The sequence below is a fragment of the Crocuta crocuta genome, unplaced genomic scaffold, assembly GCF_008692635.1.
Source record: "Crocuta crocuta isolate KB4526 unplaced genomic scaffold, BGI_CrCroc_1.0 scaffold62, whole genome shotgun sequence".
Classification (NCBI taxonomy): Eukaryota; Metazoa; Chordata; class Mammalia; order Carnivora; family Hyaenidae; genus Crocuta; species Crocuta crocuta.
The window spans coordinates 9061510-9087354 of NW_027529173.1; the positions used below are offsets into that span (position 1 = coordinate 9061510).

Genomic DNA, 25845 nt, shown 5'->3' on the forward strand with positions numbered 1-25845 from the left:
TACATTTGCTCTCATTGAACTTTTGTATATTATTTTAGAATTGTGTTTCCAGAATATAAATGGCTTTAATGTAATTCTTAACAGTGTATCATTCCCACTTCATTGGATCCTCTAGAATTAGATCTTATGGGTATTATATTTGAACTAATTAGTTCACTCTTACTTAAAAAGTAATTAAAGTTTGGCATGACCTGGTAGAGACAATGAAACATGAAAAACATTTTTATATGCCATGAGGTGTGACAAAAAATTTGTACAAGTAACCTCACATTTATTTCAATAAATGTTGAGTGCTTTTAAAACCAAAACAAAACAACACAAAACAAAATAACACAATGACTAGAGCATCCCTTGCTAGCGTATTCATTTTCTTATTCGTTTAGGCCAAAATTCACAGATAAATTTTGGGGAGTTGACATTGATAAGTATTTGTTTCTCCTCTTTCTCTGTTATGTTGTTTATAATATTCCCTATACTTTAAAGATTTCTGAGTTGTATGCAGTCAAAACAAAGTTTCCTTAGAAAGCTTCCACTTTCAGGTTTTTCTTACTTGGAAACAATCCCTTCAAAGATTTTCTGTAATTCTTCTCTCTGATTTTTTTATGGTTTCAAATTTGTACCCTTAAAAGTTAGAAGCTTAAAGTCTTACATAAATAGTGAAGTAGGTCAGTCAGAGAAAGACAGATCATATGTTTTCCCTAATAGGTGGATCTTGAGAAACTTAACCAAACACCATGGGGGAAGGGAAGGGGGAAAAATATTTACAAACAGAGAGGGAAAGAGGCAAACCATAAGAGACTCTTAAATACAGAGAACAAACTGAGGGTGGATGGGGAGGGGCAGGGGAGAGGGGGAAAATGGGTCATGGGCATTGAGGAGGGCACTTGTTGGGATGAGAACTAGATGTTNTTATAAGAATTTTAAAAACTAATTGAGATAGTGAAACTTTACTTTTTTTTCTTGGACATTTAATCTTTCAGGTGAATCTAATAGCATTTCCTCAAGTTCTCCTCCATACCCAAGAACAAAACATTTAAAGATTAATTTAGGAGAAGCGACCTTTCCTTAAAGTCTTCATATTTAAGAAAAAGCATGCTTTCTGTTTTTGTTTAATGTTTATTTATTTTTGAGAGAGAGAGAAACAGAGCACAAGTAGGGGAAGGGCAGAGAGCTAGGGAGACACAGAATCTGAAGTAGCCTCCAGGCTCTGAGCTGTCAGCACAGAGCCCAACGTGGGGCTCGAACCCATGAATTCTGAGATCATGACCTGAGCTGAAGTCTAACACTTAGCCGAACTGAGTCCCCAGGCACCCCAAGAAAAAGCATACTTTCGTATTAACGCAAGCTGTCATTCATACATTACAGTTTTGCATACTTATTTTTAGGTTTGTTTTGTAGTCACTTTAACGTCTTACAATTATGAGTATATGGTATCTTGAGATATTAATCTTTATTTTCTTCATCCTGTATCTTCCTCATTTTTTTCTTTTATTACGTCCTGAGAAAAATGCCTTAGGAAGGGAATACATGGGAAGATAAGCCAAAAATATGCAGAACATTTTTGCTTTTTATTTAGAAAATCACAAGTCCCAAAGGAGAGTGAGGATTTGGAGAGTGAAAAAAATATCTTGGCAAAAATGGGATGAAAGTCGAATTTGTGTTGATCAGGATTCTCTTGGTTGCCAGTGACAGAAACTGGTAACAGGCACTCCATCTGAAACCATACACAAACCTAAACACATGCATACTCCCACCCAGGCTCCACAAGAATCTGAAGAGAAGTGAGGTAGGGCTGGATCCTCTAATAAGTGTGTTTCTTATAAGGATAATAATCCTTATTTGAGACTCGAGAAACTTTCTGCAGCAAATGGGATGAGGACCCAATGAACCATGGTGACAAACACCTATCCTTCCAGTCATTTTGTGAGGTCATTTGGAATTCATCTCTTGATATTGCATTTTCAGGTGAGAAATAATAAGTTTCTATCACTTGCTACTGCTTTTATAGAATTCTCTGTGCCACTCAAAATCCATAGACAAAGGTGTTTTTTCTTGCACTCTTCCCTTGATTTCATCCATATTTCGCTAGGCTTGAGGTATATGTTTTATAGTTTGAGACAATTTTGATTGCTTCCATGTTTGATTTTTTAAATATTTTTTTTGCTTTTATATACTTCTAATAATGCCAATTGTAACATGTATATACAAAAGTAAATAATCCATTAGTATATAGTCACATAGAAGTACAAAGTGATTCCCTCTCTCACAACACTGTGTCCAACAAAAATAAAGCACCCCCCCCCAAAGCCACACCTCCCTGCCATTCTGTACAAAGCCAAGACACCTGACAACATGAAATTTTGTTGTATGGATATGAATCCTAAGTGAGGCCAATGTCCTCTTCTTTTTTCTTTAGCTTAAAAATTATTATATAATTTATATACAATATAATTTACCCTTTAAGTTCAGTTCTGTGAATGTTGACAAAAGTCCACCTTCATGGACTCACCACCACAATCAAAACATTGAACAGTCTGTCACCTCTTCCCCAAAGTAAATTCTTTCCCTTTAATATCAATCATTCCCCACTCTATACCTCTGTTCCCTATTGCAATATCATGGCTACTCCAAGAAGGTCCTATAAATGGAATCCAACAGTATATAGCCTTGAATGTGACTTCTTCCACATAGTATAATTTACTATGATTTATCTGTCTTCTTGCATGAATCAGTTCTTCACTCTTTTTATTGCTGAGCAGTATTCCATTTAATGAGTGTACCACACTTTGCTTATATCTGTATCAGTAAGAGAACATTGGATTATTTTCCAGTTCTAGTAATTCCAAATAAAGATACTATGCACATGTGCCTACTAGGTTTTGGGTAGACATGGGTTTTCATTTCACTTGAGTAATGCCAAGTTGGATTGCTGGGTCATATGGTAAGTAAATGTTTCCTGTAAGAGAAACTGCCAAATGGTTCTCCAAACTAGCTGTGCCATTTTGCACTTATTTTACTAATATAAGAAAGTTTCAGTTATTCTGCATGCTTGCCAGTGCTTGGAGTTGTTACTTTATTTAAAAAAAACATTCTAGTAGATATGTAGAGATATATCCATGTGGTTTGTCAGATGAGTAAGGATGATGGGCATCTTTTCACATGCTGCTCTGCCATCTATATGTCTTCTTTGGTGACATGTTTGTCCTAATCTTTTGACATTAAAAAAGAAAACCTTTTTTGTTGTTATTTGCTTTTTTTATAAGTTAAGAGTTGTTTAGATGTTATTTGTATACAAGCATTTTTTCAGATATATGATTTGCAAATATTTCTTCCAATTCTTATGACTTTAGTTTTTAATTTCTTAAGTATCTTTATTTAACATTTATAACAGAACAGAAATTTTTAATATTGACAATCCAGTTTGTTAGATAGAATATATAGATGATAGATAGATGATAGATAGATGGATGGATGGATAGATAGGTGATAGATAGATAGTATTTTGGGCATTGTATATAAGAAATCATTGCCTAACTGAAATTCACAAGGTTTTTTTATAAATGGTTTTATTTAGAAGTCTTATAAATTAAATTTACATTTAAATCTATCACTGATTTTGAGTTAATATTGTATATATTGAAAGTATGCACGTTGTTCAGAAAAATGGCTGTCACATGCGAACCACCATGTAAATATTTACAAGGATAAAGCTAGACTCATTGCCCCCAACAGAGTCCAGGCTCTGTCTCCTCTCGTAAGTTCACAGCCCAAGATTAAAGGAATCTTTTCCCATAATTGTAACCTAAAAGGTTCACAAGAAGGCCTTTGATTATTTTGCTTGGTTGTACGCCCCCTTCTGTGGCATAGAAGGAGACACTAAGAAGGAAACTCTATGCAGAATCACAAAGTTGTTCTGGGATTACAGGAGAAACAAATTAATACACAAATACACAAAATATGCTTTTCATTGTCCAACAGAAGGTAAGGAGTATAGCAATCAGGAAAAAACTCACTGTCTACTTTTGTTCCTCGATTTTAATTCAGTGGAGTTTCCTTGCAAGTGTTGACCGAAGTAGTCACATTAGCCACAATGTAAGCCCGGAGAACAAGTTAGAATTTAGATAATGTATAAGTTGCAAGATAAGTAAATAAATATTGTACAATTCAAAGAATACTTTACCCCCTACTACTACTAAATTAAACATATGTATAATAAGTAAATATATCTGTAAGCACTAATTACCAGAAATAAAATTCACCTTACCTCAGTTTACAAATAACATTTACGTGTCTGATCTTTTTTATATTCGACATATAACTGTGTAACATTTCAGGTATCCAACATGTTGGTTTGATACATTTATATATTATGATATAATTGTGTGCTCCATCTTAAAGATTTCTGAGGTTCCTCAGTCCCATAAATGCCATCAACCTCATATCACCAGTTTGTATATAAATTTGGACAATGAAGGAAACATTTGACTCTTGGCTAATATTTTAGTGGGACTTCAATTTTTTCTGGCCCTTATAAACTTATCTTTGCTTAACAGACTGAGCCACCAGGTCACCTCCTTATAAACTTATCTTTGAACCTAAGACCAGCTGTCCTTATCTAGATCATTTCAACTGTCTTTATAAATTAATTGATTTATCATTTCTGTGTGTTGTTGCCTTAAATCAGCATTATATTTTAATACATCAGAACAGCTAAAAAATTAAAGTATTCTATGTTGTGTACTTTGGAAGGTAAATAATTCTGAATAGTTTTCTTGGCTTTATCCCTTCGCAAAACCAGTTTATTTGTATTATATATATGGATAAATTATTTAGAATAATCAATTGATTGATTAATTGACTCAATAACTACTGGGATTAGCTTGTTCTGGAAGGGGAACACAATGAGGTAAAATGGTTGGTAAAAGTGGCATCGGGACCAGAGCAAAGGCAGTGGGATATATAACATCCAGGGGGAGCAAACAAAGAGGAGAAGCAGTAAGTTTGGACTTCATGCTGGCCGCCTGAGCACCTAGCACAATCCCAGGGCACGGCTGCTGGATGCCACTGCCCAATTCAGAGGCTGTTCGCTGCCTTGCAGATCGAGTATGGTTGTCCCTAGGTCTGGCTGCCAGACTGCTGATAAACACACTAGTCAGAAGCACAGCGCGGGATGGCACTGCCTTGTCGTCAATTCCTGTATGTGCGCGAACCTGGAGCACAACAGAACTGATAGAAAAGATAGATTTGGGGGATTAAGGAGAGGATTCCTGCAAAGAACCACCCCCAGCTTCCCGCTGCCTGTCTCTCCTAGCCAAATATGTCAAATGCCGCTGTAGGCAGGAGACAAGAGAGGAGGAGGAGGGAAGATGGCATTATACAAGGAAACCCAAATTTAAGTTACATATACAACAAACCTTTTCTGGATTTTTATCTTCGGAGTGAAAGTCATAGCTCATAAAACTGCTGCAATCGCTTCCCGCACTACCCAGGGAATGGTCCATATGGCATTTTGTGTTCCCGTCCTAACTTAGAAACTGTCACAATGTCGGGAGCCCTTGATGTCCTACAAATGAAGGAGGAGGGTGTCCTCAAATTCTTTGCAGCAGGAGCCCACTTTGGCGGCACCAGCCTCAACTTCCAAACGGAACAGTACATCTACAAAAGGAAAAGTGATGGTACCGAAATAAAGCTGAAGAGAGCCTGGGAGACGCTTCTGCTGGCAGCTCGAGCCATCGTTGACCCAGCTGATGTCAGTGCCATATCATCCAGGAATACTGGCTAGCGAGCTGTGGTGACGCTTGCTGCTGCTCCTGGAGCCACTCCTATTGTGGCTGCTTCACTCCTGGAACTTTCACTAACCACATCCAGGCAGCCTTCTGGGAGCTCAGACTTCTGGTGGTTACTGCTCCCAGGGTTGACCACCAGCCTCTCATGGAGCTGCCTTATGTTAACCTGCCTACCATTGCTCGGTGTAACACGCACTCTCCTCTGCACTATGTGGACATTGCCATCCCTTGCAACAAGGGAGCTCACTCGGTGGGTCTGTTGTGGTGGAGGCTGGCCCGGGAAGTTATGCCCATGTGTGTCCACCATGCCTGCGCACACTTGAGTTCTACTTCTACAGAGATCTTGAATACATTGAAAAGGAAGAGCAGGCTCCTGCTAAAAAAGCTGGGACCAAGGAGAAATTTCAGGGCAAATGGACGGCTCCAGCTCCTGAGTTCACTGGACTCAACCCGAAGTGGAAGACTGGTCTGGAGGCATGCTGGTGTCCTCTGGGCCTACTCAGCAGTTCCCTACTGAAGACTGGAGCCCTCAGCCTGCTACTGAAGACTGGTGTTCAGTCCCCTCTGCCTGGCCACTGAATGCACAGGAGCAACCACTAAGTGGTCTTCCACTGCTCTTCTACAAAGGCACACAAAATGGAAATAAGGTTGACAGAAAATAAACAGTTTCAAAATAAATAAACTTGAAAAACTTAAGAAATGACAGACTTGTTATAAGATGGACTAGAGAGCTATCACTAACAATACCCTAGCAAAACAAATGAATATAGGGTAGGGGTGATTTAAGAGTTAAAATAATAAATCAAAGATGATCCCAAGGCTTCTATGTTGGGAATAGGACAGAAATTGCATTCAGACAGACATTAAGCAATGCATTTCAAAGAGCTAAACTATATGGGCCACAGATCTAAGTGCTTCACATAGATTATTCAATTAGTAAGGTAATCCTATGGAGTAGGTATTATTATCTCTTAATTCTTCTTCAGGTAAGGAGACTGAGAATGAGGAAGTTTAAATGTCTAAACCACATCTTGCATGTAGCAGAGCTGAATTCAAACTCAGAGAGGGCAGAAGCCAACCTATGTCCTTTCCCTTCAGCATGGTGAGCACAGCACGCTGCTTCTCACATGGTCCTCAGATGAGTGAGCAAACAGAAAGATAGAGCTAGGATTCCTTTAAAAAAATGTAATTTGTTACAACACCACCCTTTCATTTAGACTTTCATGAGTCTGTGGATCACCAAGTTGATTTCTCTGTTGGATTTCCTGCCATGTGAGTTCAGCATGATAAATTAACAATCCTTTGAAAGTCATAAACCAACACATACTTACCGATTGAGGGATTTATTGAAGTAGAGAGGTTTCTCCTAATGAACCACTTATAAATCATTACCCCAACACTTCCTTTGCACTGTTTCAGCCACTGCAAAATGATATCCATTACGTATATTCACTGATTGTGTACATGTACTTGGTTCTAATTTATACCTAATAATCCTGTTCCAGCAATAATCTAGGTATATTCAACATGAAGGTGCTCTCACTAAAGCTTTGAACATTATCCTTAGGCATCATAAAGATATGCTGTGTCACTTTTTTTTTTAATTGCAGAAGAAGTTCTTCAATGCCAAATGATACCCAATATTTATGTAACACTTATGTGTCAAGTACCCTTATATACACTTCATAAATACTGTTCATCTATTCTTTGGTCTTATGATTATGATTATTATCTCCATCGTACAGATGGAGAAACTGAGACATTAAGTAACATCAAGGTCACAGGGCTAGAAAGCAACAGAGCCAGAGGTAGAACCAAAGTCCAGAATCAGCTCCTAACTGCTACACTACACTGCCTCTCAGGTAAAGGATCTTCATCTTTCAACCTTCAGCCTTCTACTTCTAGAACTAGTTCTATTCTTTCTTAGGTAATCATAAAAAGCAAGAGTGGTGGAATTCTCGCAAGCCATAAAACAAGGGTTAGGAGTAGACGAGAATTCTGAGTCACAGCAGTCTATACAGTACAGATGGGAAGAAGCCCTAATCACATTAATCATTTTCTTTCCCTTCCATATAAGTCCAGGATCTGACACCTTGGGTGGACCTCGTGACCCACCTTCCACTCAGGAAGTAAAGGCAGGGCTAAGTTCCCTGCTGCTACAGACAGGGCAGCACAAGATCAGATAAAACTAACTAGTAACTAACCATGGCTGAGAAGATGAAGATAACAGAGCTAAAAATACAAATCCCAGGAATCAGAGACCTTGCCAATAATGCACCTGCAAGATCATTAATGGGGACTTTGCCCTTTTTATCACAAGATTGGACAACATGGATAGAAGGAAAAGCAAACATTTTAGATTTAGACAAGCTCAGGCGTGGCCCAGCCATTTGGTTGGTGAGTGACACCACAGAACACATTTAATCTCCCTGAGTGTCTGTTTTCTCATTTGCAAAAAGGAGACTAAAACTATTTTATTATAAGAGATATAACTACGTGAATTGTAAAAGCACTACTCAAGTTTGAGATGTTATCATTATAGCTAGGCAACCAGAGTTGATTATCCTTGGTGGTTATGCACATGATCTGGCTGGCCACCATTCTGAATATAGACTACTGGGTCAAAACATTTTTTTCTGTGGGGTAGGCTATATTTTAGTATTTACCTGCAGAACAATACCTTTAAAATATACCTGTATATATATATATTTTTTAAATGTTTTTATTCTGTGCTCTAAAATACTGTATTTGGATAATTTGGCTTCTCCCTTTCATATCTCTCCTTAGTATCTTGATCATATTGATGATAGTGAAATCTTTTTCTGGGAGACATGAAAAATCTGGATACTGGTAAAGAGAGGATACAGAAAGATATGAATGCTTTTGGTGGGAAATTCTTCACAAATAGCTTGTTTGTAACAGAAGGGTTTAAATTCTTTTTTCCTAGCCATTTTTAAATCGGGTATCAAGGGTGTGTGTGTGTGTGTGTGTGTGCTTGGAAAAGCTATGATCTTGAAACCTCTTTCCTGAATTACCTTATAAAGATGATAATTATTGAATATTACATAAGAAAATAATAGTGAGAAAAATAATCCATGTATTATCTTTTGTCAAAAGAGAAGATAAAGTCTATTTTTAAAAATAGATTTATGTAAGTCCTACACTAGAAATTGAGTCTACAATTCAGCAAGTAATTATTTTTTGCTTTTGTTTAAAGAAGAAGGAAATTATTGAAATTATAACTTTCAAGCTTCTATTTCCTCTGAGGAACATATTTTTTAATGGCAGAGGCCCAGCAGAGTGAAAAAGATTTTATTGTTTCAGAGAAAATAACTTCCAGGTAAAATACAGATACAGGTGACAACCTTAGTAAAAAATTATTACAAACTAACCTCTTTTAAGGGGTTTGGGACTCCAAATAACAGCACTCTGACTAGAGAATAAAAAGGTCTGAAACGAAACACAGCAAGTTCAAGATAATAGTTACCTTGAGAATCAGGCAGAAAAGGGAATAAGTTCAGATGCAGTGGTTTAGCTTTACCTGCATTGGAGACATTTCATTTATATTAATTTAGGGCCATTTTAGTATGACTCATAACTTCATTCATATTATGCCCCTAGTATTTTTGAAAATCATTTAGATACAAAGCCCATGTGAGAACAGATAATGATCACGCATATGAAGAACCATACTTTTAATATCAGCACCAAAATAAGTATAGATAATTTTTACCACTTTCATTCAAATGTGAAATATAGGCTTTGCATTTCTTCCATATTTAAAAATGTGACCTATTTCTCACATACTTTCCAAGTGAGAAAATAGACAATTATGAAAATAATTGAAAGAGATCTGAAATGTAAGATCAGTTTTTTAAAAAAAGCACAACATAAAATACTTTCATAGAACTGGTTATATCCCTTGATTGTGAGATGCTCATTTTATGTAAAGTTTTTAATAGATTGCATGGTGTCACAAAATGAGATGCCATTGCATTTAATATTGTAACAATATTTGAAAGACAAATTCAGAGACATAGGACTTTCCTTCACCATAGATGTACCTGCAAAACAAAACAAGACAAAGAAAAAAACCTCAATGGAGAACACATTGCACTACTAGTATAGTCATGTGAATACCAAGACCTGAACAATGATACAACGATGCAGGCTTTAATGATGACTAAATACTAATATGACATCTGCAGATGACTCTTTGGGTCCTGAAGTCTACCCAGTGATTACACTGACTCTGTAGTGAAAGTGTTCTCTGTTAATGCTATCAATCTTCTGCTCTGAAGCTTTTATTAATGAATGTGAACTTAGATCCAACACTGATGGCTTTCTAAATTTGGAGACTAGATACAGAATCCTTCCATGATAGTAATTAAAAATGTATGTGCGTTGTAAAAAATCCAATTCAATAGCACATTCTTTTGGAATTATTCCTTACATATTAGAAAGATTTTTGAACTAGATATATTTTAAATTTTTTTACCTATTGCCTTTTATATTTATTACATTAATTAATTAATCTAGAGACACCAACAATTTTAAATAACACTAAAAATATTCCATATGTTATTTTTAGTTAAAATTTGATCTCTGGATCTAGAAGAAAACTAACATTAGGTACAAGAGTAAAAAATCCTTAGGATATAAGGTTTTGTTTACTAAAGAACCACAGTTAGTTCTCTTTACAATTTTGTTGATCTTGAGCCTCTAGTAAAGGATATTAAGTTATGTAATTATGAAGTAATCATGGTTATCCTCTAGGGCAGTCAAGTGTAGCTCAATATACCACCTCAAAATATGCCACTTTGGCATATTCATTATTTTGAGCTGTAGGTACTTGAAAAATAGCAAAGGCAGGAGAGGCTTTCTCTAACCTCCCTTTATCTGTCTAAAGACAGATTCTCCAAAAGGTACTCAGTTGTCCTGAATCTACCCAGAAGTTTCATCAACCAGAAAGGACTGACTCTTACCGCAAGAGAGAAGCCTGGAAGTCCGTTCTACACCCAGGAAACTTTTACAATCTATCATACCTCCTGTCTATTTTATTGAGGGCACATTCATCTTTCCAAAAATTATTTATTCTCCCTTAAAAGGACTGTACTCCTCCTCCCCTTTCTCTACTAAGACAGTATTTCTATGAGTTACTCATTTTTTCCTGGGCCCCTCTCACGTATTTATGAGTTGTACGTGTTAATAAATTTGTTTGTTTTTCCCTTGTCAGTCTGGCTTTTACCATAGGGATCTCGGCTAAGAACTCAGATGGGGNGACAATATCACTTATATTGACTGAGGTATAGGCTGTATGTGACACAGCCTCTAAAAATATCATTTCCAGTACAGCATGGAAATGGGAATGGGAGAGAAGTCCTTCGATATGAAATCCACATGTGTCTTCATGAAAGAACATTCCCTGATTTGCAAGCAGATTTCTGCAAACCTTCCCCAAATGGCAACTGCTCAAATTAAAATATAATTATGCTTGGTTTCTTGCAGGCCAATAAAGGGTTAGCACATATGATGTTTTCTCTTCTCTGGAATAATTCAATAGCACACCAGGATTACTTTTTAATTTATTTCATTATAATAGTAAAATGCTCATAGTAAAAATCTCAAACTGTTCTGAGGGTAAAAAGCAAAAATCAAAAGTGCCTTTTACCCAAAACAACCCTGCAGTTTTACTCCACAGAGGTAAACACTGTTTACAGTTTCCTATGCATCTTTTCAAAATTCTTGTAATTTGCATTAATTTTCAAGTCCTCTCCAAAGAGTGGAATTTTCTCAATTTGGACAAAAATAAAAAGAAACATTGCTTGATGAATTAATACATCAATTGACAACTTTCTCATGTAGAAGCTTTTGATTTTTTTGTGCACAGATACAGACTATATGTGCAAACAATCATATAGGTATGACATAACCATCACAAATGATCTATACTTCCTCAAAAGGAAAACATACAAGTTACCAGAATATTACTATTTATCACCTAGAAAATCTCCTATATTGGCAAAATAAAAATCATTTTAAATATCAAGTTTTGAATATTTTACATAATTTTTTTTTATTCGAAACTCTACTGAGGTGGGAAAAGCAATTAACAATTGTTTCGGGATTGGAAAACCACCCTGGCTGTTTCTAATGCAATTTGTGGAAATCTCATGTTTCACAGATACATGTTTGCCCACTCCAGCCATCTGCATTACCATTTTAAAAACCTTGTAACAAATGGCACTATTAATTCCAAAACATGGTCTCCAAATAGGCCAAAGATTTCTGGAGAGCAATACAAGTGGCACAGACATTAGGAAATCTCTTCAGTGACACGAATGAAAAATTCAAAAGAAAATAATTTTTATCCTAATGAAGGAAGAGAGGGGAACGTATGGTAAGAAAGAATTACGAGAACAGAATGGGCAAGATTCCAATTCACTCAATTATATCTGATTTATCTTCATTTGCAACGTATGTTAATTTCAAACAATTCCTCATATTGAAACTAAGGATTTCTCAAAGTTACTAATAAATAATCCCCACAAATGTGCAAATAATAAAATAGTTGTTAATAGGTATTTACTAACTTTCTATGGATAAAAATGGAATTGCCTGAGAATGAAGACAAAATGATAAATGATCAACAAGTGTAAAATAGTTTCATAAACCTGATCACCTGCTAAAAAAAAATTTCCAATTTTAGCAGGATAAGAAATCTTAGGAAAGAATGTGTAGCTCTGGGAAGAGGTCTTTCCCTATTTTGGCCTCTAGTTTTTCTGCAGGAAACGCACTTATGAGAACTTTTCTTCTGTTGATCTTACAGAAAACATATAAACATATATATGTCTGTTCCTCCTATTCTTTCATCCCAGAAAATCACTGGGAACCACTGGTGACTGTTTGATTGGGTACATACCTACCTGAGCCTTAAGAATACATGTGGTCCTTAGCAAATCTCATCTGGACAGAGGAAAAAAAGTCTTAAAAACAAAATTCAGATGTGGAAAAATAAGTCATCCAAATCCTGTTTTGACTTTGACTTCAAAGGACTCCTATATAGGATAAACTTTGAGGAATATGAAAAGAGAAGGATTTGGCTCAAAGAACAGAAGGATCAAATCAAAAGTACAAAGTTGTGAGAAAGAGCCCGAAAAACATTTCACTGCGGTTGGAGCCATTGGCCATGTGCTTTGAACAAAACAAAGTTCACTCAGAGTAATGAACTAAGAAGCAAGTGATGCTAATAATGGCATTTTAATTGTTATAATTAAATAATATAACTTACTTAAACTTTAAGAATTTTATCTTTTTATCCAAAGCCAAAGTAAACTGATGTATATTCTTGAATACTGCAAGTTTTTATTTACCATTAATTCTAAATGTGGAGAGTAATTAATCATTCAAATATACTTGGGTTAACAAAATCACTATAGTACTTACTTGACTTTCTAAAAATCAGCATTTTACATAAATTAGGATATCCTACCTTAACTGTATAGTATATCTCCTCAAAGATATCATGCACTTACTACTCTAGTAATGCTATCATCATTCAAAAATGTTTCCTAAACTTCCTTATAATAAAATTTTAAGCCCTTGAAGAAAACTACCTTTAAACTTCCATAGGATTTTTAATGGAAATATTTTGTTCTGGCTACAAAATAATATATCCCTGGTGTGAATATTTTTGAAGAAATTTTAAAAAGAAATATAAAAATAAAATAAAATAATTCATAATTTTTTATCATATTAACCTTTAAAGCACATTCTTCTGGAATACTCCTATGAATTTATCAGATGGAGATATTTTACATAATGGTATCATTGTATATATGCTTCATTTTCCTTAATATATATACATGTTATATATTGTATATAACATATATACATATACAATGCATATAATCTATACAACACATACATATATACAGTCAGTAATATGATTATATATATTACTAAAACTTTCTATGTTAATAAACATACCTCATTAAATTCTTTGTTTTTAAGTGAGTAATGGTGTATCAAATGGAGCTAACACAAACTTTTTAACATCGTTTTCCAAACTACTTTCTGAAAGTGTTCTAAGATGTTCCAAATTACAAGGGAGAAGAGTGATGTGGATCAAACAAAGTTGAAACAGTTGTAAAAGTCTTAATTGCAGGACTTCTCAGAGTGTTCAGTATACTAATTCAAATCATGAACTTTAAAAAGTGGAACGCTTTATGGTGCATTTACAAAACAAAATAAAGCCACTGGAGTTTTTATTTGATAAAATCTTATTAATGTTCTGATTTATTCATCCCCCTATCTTTGCACTTTTAGGCTGTTTTAATATTATTAACCATTCTTAATGCTTTGATCAACATTTTCAGAATTCACCTTTGAGCATTTTTTGGATTATTTCCTTCAAATAAACGTTTAGACATAGGATTGCCTGGCTTATTCACAGATTTAATGATTTGATACATATCACCAAATTGCATCCAAAAATGTATCGATTTACATATAGCACTTTTTGATGCTATTTTCCCATAAAGTAACAAATATTTGTTACTACCATTCTTAAAATTAACTTTTATTTTTTCCTGCCCTAATTGATTATCCACCTTAATCAAAAGTCTTACTTCTAAATGGCATTTGGTAATCTCTTAGGTAAGAAACCACCTTGACCTGAGGATATAGATAGAGTACAAGAAAAACAATCTGTGGAGTCTCACAAACTGCCATTTCCTCCTGGCCTGTCTCATCTCTCATCACTACGGCAGGTGCCCTGTTTCATAAACTTAATTTTTATGTCACAGCAGGAAACCCACATATGAAGTCACACCTGCCTAGCTCATCTAGGTGAATGGCATCATGGCACCACATCGCAAACATTAAAATTAAGATGCACGTATTAAAGGTTTTTAATCTCCCAACCACTCCCTGATCATTGTACCTGCTTTACAAAAATAGTGCCAGAACTAATAGACATCTAACAGGGAAACTTGGTTGAAGATAACTCTCCAGCCAAGAATTTCAAATCATTCAGGAAAAGCCAGTACTACGAAAGAGAAGCAATAAACTAAGAGTGGGAAAATTTGGTCTAATAATGCATTGGTAATAGAACACTGAAAAATAAGGGTTTTGAATTTTTTTTTTTATGTTTTATTTATTTCTAGGAGAGAGAGAGAGAGAGACAGCGTGAGCAGGGGAGGGTCAGAGAGAGAGGGAGACACAGACTGAAACAGGCTCCAGGCTCTGAGCTGGCAGTCAGCACAGAGCCCGACACGGGGCTTGAAACCACGAACCGCGAGATCATGACCCAAGCGAAAGTCGGACGCTTAACCGACTAAGCCACCCAGGCGCCCCAAGGGTTCTGAATTTTAATACAGTTACTAAATCTTAAAAAGAAAACAGTGGAAAGGATAAACAAAAATTAAATCTGAGGTTGTCACTAGTTTTATGAAATGAACAAAAGAAAAATTAATTCTTACCTGATAAGATTCTTCCAAATTATTAAAAAAAAACAGAAAAAGTCACCCAAAACTTCATTTATGAGGCTTTCCTACATTGGACCCCAAATCAGATACGTCTTCGTAAGAGCAGAATATTTTGAACAACAGATCCAAAAATCCTGAATAAAATATTGGCAAACTGAATACAGCAACATACAACCAAATTACTATATCATCACTATTTAGAGTCCATTCTAAACAACAAAAAAGAAAAAAGAAAAATGGTTTAGTATGATAAAATATGTTACTGTAATATCTACATTAAAAATTTGGAGAATAAATTATTTTTATTATAGAAGTTGGGGCAGAAAAAAAAAAAGAATTCAGTTTGCTTCAATGTCCCTTCATACAAAACAAGAAAATATCTTAGCAAACCAGGAATAAAGAGGAATATCCTATTGTATTTAAAATTTTGAGCAAAGAATACAGACAACAGTAGGATAGCCAAAACATTTTTTTGTTTAATCTCAAGAGCAACAGAAGTTTGTCACCACTTATAAATTTTTAAAACACTAAGACTAGCACAGAGTGAAGAGGGAACCAACACCCTCATATACATTCTCTGTAACACAGCCACCTGGGAGGGGCATCTGCCGTGTCTGTTAAAATAAGAACTTGTGCTCCCTGTATGATTGGACAAGTCTTTTTATGTACACATACCAACATAGACACACAGAAACAAAAAAGCCTGGAAAGAGGGGAAATGCATTAAGAGTACACTTACCTTGATGAGCATTGAGTAATATATAGAACTGTTGAATCACTATACTGTATACCTAAAACTAATATAACACTGAACGCTAACTGGAATTAAAATTTACTGGAATTAAAATTTTAAAAATGAAATTATTTTAAAAAGAACAAAATGACCCGTATGGGATATAAACTACAGAATTGTGTATAATTGTTAAAAATTGTAAATAATCTACTATACTGCAAAGTTATAGTAATCAAAACACTATAAGGCACATAAATCAACAGAATAGAATAGAAATCCCAGAAATAAACCTACACATATATGGTCAATTAATTACAGGAAAGAATGCAAGAATATACAATGGGGAAAAGACAGCCTTTTCAGTAAGTGAATGGTGTTGGGGAAACAGGACAGCCACATGCAAAAGAATGAAACTGGACCACTATCCTACACCATATATGAAAATGCATTTAATATGGGTAAAGACTTGAATGTAAGATGTGAAACCATAAAACTTCTAGAAGAAAACAGTAGCAGTCTACTCTTCGATATTGCATTATTTACAATAGCTGAGATACGGTAGTCAACTAAGTCCACTGATAAATGAATGGATGAAGAAAAGGTGGTACACACACACACACACACACACACACACACAATGGAATATTACTCAGCCATAAAAGAAAGAAATCTTGCCATTTGCTACAACATGGATGGACCTAAAAGATATTATGCTAAGTGAAATAATTCAGACAGAGGAAGACAGATATTACATATGGTGAATCTAAAAAAAACAACAACAAAATAGAAACAGACTCATAAATACAGGAAATCGTTGATGAGCAGAGAAGGGAGAGGTTGAGGGGACAGGTGAAATAAGTAAAGGGGATTAAGAGGTACAAACTTCCAGTTACAAAATAAATAAGTCACAGAAAATGTAATGTAAAGCATAGGGAATATAGTCAATAATACTGTAAAGTTTCATATGGAAACAGATGGTAACTAGACTTACAGGGAATCATTTCATTATATGTAAAAATATCAAATCATTATGATATACACTTGAAACTATTAGGATATTGTATGCCAATTATATTTAAATTTTAAAACAAACAAACAAACAAGAGTCAGAAATCACCCAAAATGTCCATAAATAGAGGATTGTTAAATAAACCATGCTGTATCTCCTATATCACTAACAGAGAAATATCTAAGACGTGTGGTTGGGGGGCAAAAGGAAAATCAAACAGCAAAAAATTATGTACACATGCTGTAATACAAATTTTAAAAGAAGAATTTGTAAATGCATAGAAATAATTCTGAAAGAACCCCCACCAAACTGATAATAGATGTCATATGTGAGAAGTGAATATGGACATGTTAACAATGGACTTTAGCTTCATCTGCAGTGACTGAATGAGCCTATATTGATATAGTGATTATACATAAATACATTTTTAGTTATGAGAAGCCAATAAATGATACTTTCCAAAATTAATAAAACACTTTGCTTACTTAAGTTTTGTAAATATTTATTTATTTTGAGAGAGAGAGAGAGACAAAGAGACAGACAGCACAAGCAAGGGAGAGGCAGAGAAAGAGGGGGAGAGAGAGAACCCCAAGCAGGCTCCACACTCTCAACACAGAGCCCAATGTGGGGCTCATTCCCACGAACTGTGAGATGATGACTTAAGCTGAAATCAAGTCAGACGTTTAATCAACTGATCCACCCAGGTGCCTGGGTAATCCCAAATTTATAACAAAGATACTAGACTTGTGAGGAGACCAGAATTGGCCTTATGAGAGAAAGCTAATTTTTGAGGGAGGTAATAGATAGTAGATGAGACCAGAATTAACCTTAAAACAAACCAGAACAAAGAACAACAACTACAAAAAACTCAGGAAATCGACTGTGTCCAGGTTTTTCCATTTACAGTATTTTTTGATCCTATATAATGGAAACTATGAATTCCAGAGTCTTTTGTACTAACCAATCCTATTCTCCTGTGTAGCTACTACAGCTTCCCCAGATCTTCCTGGGGGAAAAAAATCACAATTCTCATTTGCTGTGGAACTTTTAGAGCTCTCTTAATCACCATACATCTTGTCCTTGGCCCTGAAGGAGGAGCAGGGCTCTTGAAGACAGTGTGGATGCATGGCTAGCACTGGGGGTCCATGAAGAACATGCTAGAGCCAGAACTCTCCCACTGCTGGAGCTACAAACCAGGCAGTCTGAGTTTTGATCCCTGCTTTGCTCTGTTACTTGGTCAAGTCTTGAAGTTTATTTTTCTCATTTGGAACATAAGGTACCTAGATCTATCAGCTTCTTTCCAATTCTATAATTTGATGACTATATTTTAACTGGTCAGCATGCACCCCCAAACACCATTATCCCTTAAAAGGTTTTGGGCCAACATCAGTAATGGTAATGTCCGGGCCTGCCCTCAAAAACTCTATCCTTTGAGATGTTAATCATCAATATAATTACCAAATGTAGGTGCGTTGTCAAAGAAAACTGTATTACTGCAGTCATCTGGAATTAGAAAGTACATTAGAAAGTACCACAGACATAAGGGATAGATAGCACAGTCATTATTTGTCATTAATACTCAACCAGAAGCTGTACGGGTATTGTATTTACACACACTTACTTCAATTTCTTATAAAAATGTAGTTGTATGAAAACAAAAGTTTCACAGCAATTTTGTTAAAAAGCCATTTACTGGATTTCTCAAAAAGGATTTTTGAACAAGGGTGTGTTATTTAATTCCAAGTATAGCCAGCCTTACTCATTGGCAAAGAGAAGGTTGGCCGCATGGAGGGCAAGAGCTTACCTGTCCTACAGCGATTTTTCTAAGGACTTGTTATGGCACCACCTCCACTATTCCCTGATCCAATTTGCCTTTCCCAGATTCAGTTCATGGCAGAGAAAATCAGAGTGTGAGCAACAGGAAACCAAGCACATAGAGTAGTGCTGAAGTAAATCTTAGGCTGCCAGAGAACCACGGGAAGTGCTGAACAGGAAGTGAAGGATCCCTCCAGGAACATCAGGCAGCCAACCTGGGGGACATGGGGCATTTCCAGGGAAGGGTGGGTAGGGTAGAATAGGGTGTTCCCGGGTAAATACTTGGCAAGCTGACTTGGATGAAGGAGGGGAGACGTAAGGCGCCTTGGCTTAGGGTGAAACTTTGGCCAGAGGCTATAATTAATTTTAATCATTTCAAAAGCCATTTTGCCAAATTATTTTTGTTTTTTGCTTCACTACTTCTCATAAGTGGTGCTGATTCATCAAATTTAATTCCACTCCGGGACTTCTCTGATTTCTTTTCTCCTGAGTGAACAAGTTAACATCATGCGCAAGGGCTTACTATCTAAAAATAAACCCCCACTGAAAGAAAGTGGCACAAGCTGGCTGAAGTCCATGCTAACTGGCATAATTGCAGGTTATCACCCAGTATTTTAAAGATAATCACCAGCTCCACCTCACCCTTCCTCTCTGACAGCCAGAGGGAAATAAATTAAAGCAAAATCACTCTCAATGATTATAATGGATATAAAAGCAAGATGGAAACTTCATGACTAAACAAAAAAAAAAAAAGATAATTAGATAGATTTAGATAGATGAGAGAGAGAGAGATGTATATGTTTATCCAAGCTTGTTGAAGCACCGGACCAAAACTTCTTGGGTTAATCACGGTCAATAACAGAGTGAATGGAAGAATATCTATTTAAGACTGAATGTTAGGCAAGTGAAGGCTAAATTGATTCATGATGGATTGCTGTTTCTGGTCCAGTATCTTTGTGTTCCCTGGAAAGTCATTTTGAATCCATGTAGGGATTGGACTTGAATGATTTATATAACACTCAATGAATTCTATTGACTCTGAGGGCAAATATTTGATGCATTCAAACATAAAGTCATTTATGTGGAATTGTTTCACCAAATTTTATCTCTTTAAGTCATTTTAAATGGCCTGGACATCGATGATTTGTACTGACTATCTTTACCTTTTCTGTATGAAACTTCATTTAATATGCTTTTTTTCAAATAATAATAAAATGTGCTTTTGTTTCAATAGTTAATTTTGGATCACCCAATGTCATTAGCTTCTTTCCTGAAAACTTAGCACATTCAATTTCCAGTATTGATGCTGTTCTGAACAGGAAGGAAAAAATACTAAAATGTACTTGATAGACATATATTTCCTTAAAAAATTCATTGTCCTTTTTGTGAGCGCAAAGTTGGACCTTTGTAAATCTTCATGTCAGTGGGCTTAATTCCTTTGATTTGAATTTAAGAGTCTGCATCGATAAATAAATAAATAATTGATTGATTGATTAAAAATTTAAAAAGAGGTGCCTGGGTGGCTCAGTCAGTGCTGACAGTGCAAAGCCTGCTTGAGATTCTCTCTCTCTGACCCTCCGCTGCTCTCTGTGTGTTCACAAGCTTTCTCTCTCTCTCTAAAAAAAAAAAGATAATCACTTCCACGTTGAGCACCACTCATATATGTTAAAATCACAACAGACACCCACATGCAGAAGAAAGAGATTAAATGCCTACCTCACACCACCCCACACACATTCAGAAAAATTAACTCAAACTGGATCATAGGTTTCATTATAAAAACTAAACTTATAAATGGCATCAGAACACATGTGACAAAAAGCAAAGTAGATAAGTTTGACTTCATCAAACTTAAAATATTTTTTGCTGCATAAGATATCATGAAGAAAGAAAACACAGAGTAGGAGAAAATATTTTTAAACCAATCTGATAAGCATCTAGGATCCAGCAAATATGAAGAACTCTTACAACTTAATAATAAAAAAGACAAACATCCTAATTAAAAATAGGAATTAATAATTTAATAGACATTTCTCCCCCAAAATATATACAAATGGCTAAGAACATGAAAAAATGTTCAAAGTCATTTGTCACTGAGGAAATGCAAATCAAAACCACAATGGCGTACCACTTTACAACCACTAGGAAATGGTTATAATAAAAAAGACAGACAACAAATATTTCCTGAGACTACAGAGAAATTGGAATCCTCATACATAGCTGGTGAGAACTCAAATAGTTTGCCCACCTTGGAAAATAGTACAACGGTTCCTCAAAATGTTAAACATAGAGTAACACAACAATTCAACTGCTAGATAGTAAACTAAAGAAAATTGAAAACGTGTTCACACAAAGACTTGTACATGAATGTTCATCAAAGCATTATTCATAATAGCCAAAACACTGAAACAACTCAAATGTACAAAAACTGGTAAATGACTAAACAAAATATGATATATTCCTATCCAAATAATCAAATATTTGTCAACAGAAAGGAATGAAGCATTAATAAATGTTAAACATGGATTAACTTTGCAAAGATTATGTAAACAAAAGAAGCCAGTGACAAATGGCCATATACTGTATGAAATGCCCAGAATTGGAAGACCTCTAAAAAAAGTAGATTAGTGGTTGTCTAGGGCTGGGCAGCAGCAGGGAAGAGGGGAAATGAGGGGCGCTGGTGGGAAATGACTGCCAAAGTATACAGTTATTTTAGGAAGATGATAAAAATGTTTTAGAATTTGATTTGGGGAATAGTTGCACAATTATGTAAATACACTAAAAATCATTGGGTTGTATACATTAAATTGTAAAGTACGTACATATAAATTATATCTCAATAAAGCTGTTTTTTAAAGCCATGCATAAAAAAATATGCAGAAAAAGTTACACCATCGTGCTTTGCTCCTAAAGCTTCTATTCTGATACTGCATTCTTAATCATACAATGTTGAATGCATGGGATTCCATTCCATTATATATCCGGTGTTCCTAAAACTTTGTTACATCATCATATGTGAAATATTCTACTATTCAGCTACTAAGCAATTTTTTGTTACGGAAAAAAATTAAAGCTATATATTCCCTCAATTATTGGCCAAAAATAATGATGGAGGGGAAGTAAAAGAAGATTAATGATGCTATATGACAGGGATCTTATGGCTTAAGGTCGTGTGGGGGTCTTTTGAATCTCTGTGGATGCATCTTACGGAGACTTGGGGCTGAATTATTGAACACTCTTGGAATGTTTCGAGGCAGTAATTCATATTCTCATTGTGTTGGTTGGTATACTGACACGGCTGAGCCCACAACTGGATCCTGATTTGACTGGACGTGGTTGATAAATCATCGCTTTGGCCTGACAGGGAAGTGAGGAGCTCTGTGGTCGAAATCTCAATGGAATAGGGCAGTAGGCAGACCAGGTTAGCCCAATAACCACAGCAGGTCAGGAAGGTGGAGCAAAGTACTCTGTGCCCTCTCTTTGATTTGCCTTCCAGTCCCACTTCGCAGGGATTCATGTCTCACATCTAGGACAGAGAGCAGACTATGAGTAAGAACGGAAAAAAGTAGATATCAAAGGAAATCATAAACATATGGGCTTATTCTTTACTTCCCTCAGCTATGCACTTCTACCCCTGAATAAAGTGTAAAACAGTGTGTACAGCACACGATCGTTAGTGTAAAAAGCAAGTGTATTTCTTTTGTAATCATCAGTATATACACAGAATGATTCTGAAAGGACTAACAAGAACTAATAACAAATGTTAACTCATAAGGAAACTTTGGAGTTCATAGATAGCTATGGGAGGGAGGTTTTTAATATTTTCTTTTGTATCTCTTCTCTTCTTTACAATTTTTTGAACCATATGGATATATTATCTGTTCAACAATAAAATTTTAAAATGCCATATACATATGTATAGGGAATTTGTATACACATATATACATAAATATATATAAACATGTTTATATACATAATTCATATATAATTTATATACATAAGTACATATGTAATTTATATCTATAAATTATATATGTGCATATACATACAAATGTATATGTATGTGTGTGTATATCTTCATTGGGACAACTCTATATTCCTGAAAAACACAAAATAATCAACTGAAAAATTATTAAAAGCCATAAGAGAACTTACTAATGCAGCTACTTAAAAAATTAGTTCACAAAAACTGATAACTTTCCTATATTAAACAACTATACATATGTAATACAAAAAAAGAAATGTTACCATTCAGAGAAGTAATGCCAATATAAAAGAAATAAACAGATAAAATATTCTGAAATAAGACATAGGTAAAGAAAAGTTGAATATTCTAGTAAGGAATAGGTAAATAGAAATATATCTTCTTAGATATATAGACACAATATTGCAAAGAGACCAGATATCCCTGAATTAATTCATAAATTCAGTGTGATTACCAACAAAAATACAAATGATATTGTCTATTTTGGAATTTGATAAGAATTCTGTAGGGAAAATGGAAAACAAGGGTATGAAAGTATAAGGATGCTAGGATAGCTATGAGTAGACACAAGAGAGTAGTCATGGAGAACTAGCCCTTTATTTAGTTCAAACATATGCTTTAAAATCTGAGAGTGCTTCAGGAACAAACACATCATGAGGGCAGAACCTCAAAATAGAGTAAAATGTATGTGATAATTGATACATGAGAAAGGTAGCTTTACAAATTAGCTGGAAAAGGCAGTTACATCAATACAGGTATTGAGAAAATTAGCTAGTCATTTGTGGGGGAAAAGTGAGATCCTTTATATAAAAATACATTTCACGTATATGAAATATTTCAAAATACAAAACCAGAGCTATGCTGTGAAAACAATGAGCACTTAGGGAGACAACAACAAAACTTGGAACGGAAATGCCTTTCTAACAAGGCATAAATTCCAGAATGCTAGGGGTGCCTGGGTGGCTCAGTCAGTTAAGCTTTTGACTTTGGTTCAGGTCATGATCCTGTGGTTCATGAGTTCAAACCCCGTGTTGGGCTCTGCGCTGACAGCTCAGAGCCTGGAGCCTACTTCAGATTCTGTGTCTCCTTCTCTCTCCGCCTTTCCCCACTCATGCTCTGTCTCTGTCTTTCTGTCTCTCTCTCTCCAAAAATAAATAAAAACAAAAAAATAAAATCCAGAACCCTATAAAAGAAATGATTAGTAGACTTGATTTCATAAACATTACAAATACCCACATGGCAAGAAATTTAATAAACAAAGTCTAAAGATGAATAAAACACTGGGAGAGTTGATTTACAACACAGGTAAATATGTTTTAATTGCCTTAATATACAACTGTCAAACCACTAAAAAAAAAAAGGCAACTAGCAACATTGACTCAAAACAGAAAAAAGATAGTGAAACAGAAATCAAGTACATTTTGGCCTTTTAATATGAAATGATGAAAAATATGGATAACACATTAGTGTTGGCAGAGTGTTAGAAAAATAGGAACCATGATGATTGCTGGCTTTAGTGAAAATGGTGCAGTCTTTTTGGAGGGTAATTTGGCAATATCTGCATTATTTATCAAAATTCTAAAGGCAGGGGCATCTGGGTGGCTCAGCCGGATGCTCATAGCATCCCACTGTGGCTCAGGTCATGATCTAGTGGTTCATGGGTTTATGCCTCACGTCAGGCTCTATGCTGACAGCTCAGAGCCTGGAGCCTTCTTCAGATTCTGTGTCTCCTTCTCTCTGTCTCTCTCCTGCTTGCTCTCTCTCTTGCTCACTCTCTCAAAAATAAATAAATACTAATTTTTTTAATTCTAAAAGCAAACATTTCATTCAACAACTCTACAAGAAATGCATACATGTAGGCAAAAATGTATGTAGGCAAAAAAAAAATGGAGGTACAGAGTATTCATTTGTAAATCAAGCCAAATATTAGGTAAAGTGTGGATGTCCACTAATATAAAACTAATTAAGTAAACAAGTGTATATTATATCACTGTTAAATATGGTGAAATAGATCCAAGAATGACATGGGGAAAATATCTCCAAAATTAAATGTTAATTAAAAATAGCCATATATATATATATACACATATATACACATACACACACACACATTTTTATATATACATATAGATTTTGTATAATAGATTTGTTTAGGTAAAATTAGTTTTATTTGTTTTTGCAATGGTGTCATTTATATATTTACATATATGGAAAATTCTGTGGAAATACATAAGAAATCTTTAATATTGGTGTCTGCTTCTTCAGTGGGGTCGTGTTGGAAGGTAGTGGCATAGGATGTGTGGGAAATTTGCTTTTCATTCTACACAGTGTGTACAGTTTGAATGTTTTACCAAGTGTGTGTGTGTATGTGTTTGTGTGTGTTTAATTAAAATAACTATTTCAAGCTAAATAATTATTTGAAAATGTAATCATGTTTATATAAAATATTTGACCCAAACCTATCTTAACTTCTTCCTTACTGCCATAATCGTAACTTAGAGACAGTTACCAAACCTGCCATCTGCTATAATTACTGACCATTGACCTGCTTTCATCTCAAGTGACTTTAGGGTGTTTGTGAACAGGAAACAGATCTAATCTTTACTGCCAGTTTCTATCACCTCAAAGGTCGGACTAAAAGATGATGCAACTGGCCATGCCAAGCAGTAGCTTAAAGGAGGACATAGACCAAACCATCCTACTTTAAAAAGTGATTGCCCAAGAAGAGCTCATTCTACAAAATAACTAATATGGAGTTATTCAAGACTTGGGCTTGCTGTTGGTACTTTTACTTAGCTGGGAAATAATGACACACAAAAATGTAACTAAACGTCTTTTGCTGTACTTACCTGCAACCACGTGAGCCTAAAGAGTTAAGCTACATTTGATATTAAGCAAGTAAACCATGGTAAATCCTCAAGCTCAAACTTAAGGTGATGGGGTAGTCCTGGGCCGAAATCCAAATTCAAACTCCACATCCATGTCCAGAGAGAAAAAGATAGTCAGTGATTTTCTCAGGGCCATGTTAA

General features: G+C 35.2%; 1 pseudogene; it reads left to right on the forward strand.

Annotated features, from left to right (window-relative positions):
- Positions 1-5542: 5542 nt before the first annotated feature.
- On the forward strand, positions 5543-6432 carry LOC144226279 (small ribosomal subunit protein uS2 pseudogene; annotated as a pseudogene).
- Positions 6433-25845: the final 19413 nt, after the last annotated feature.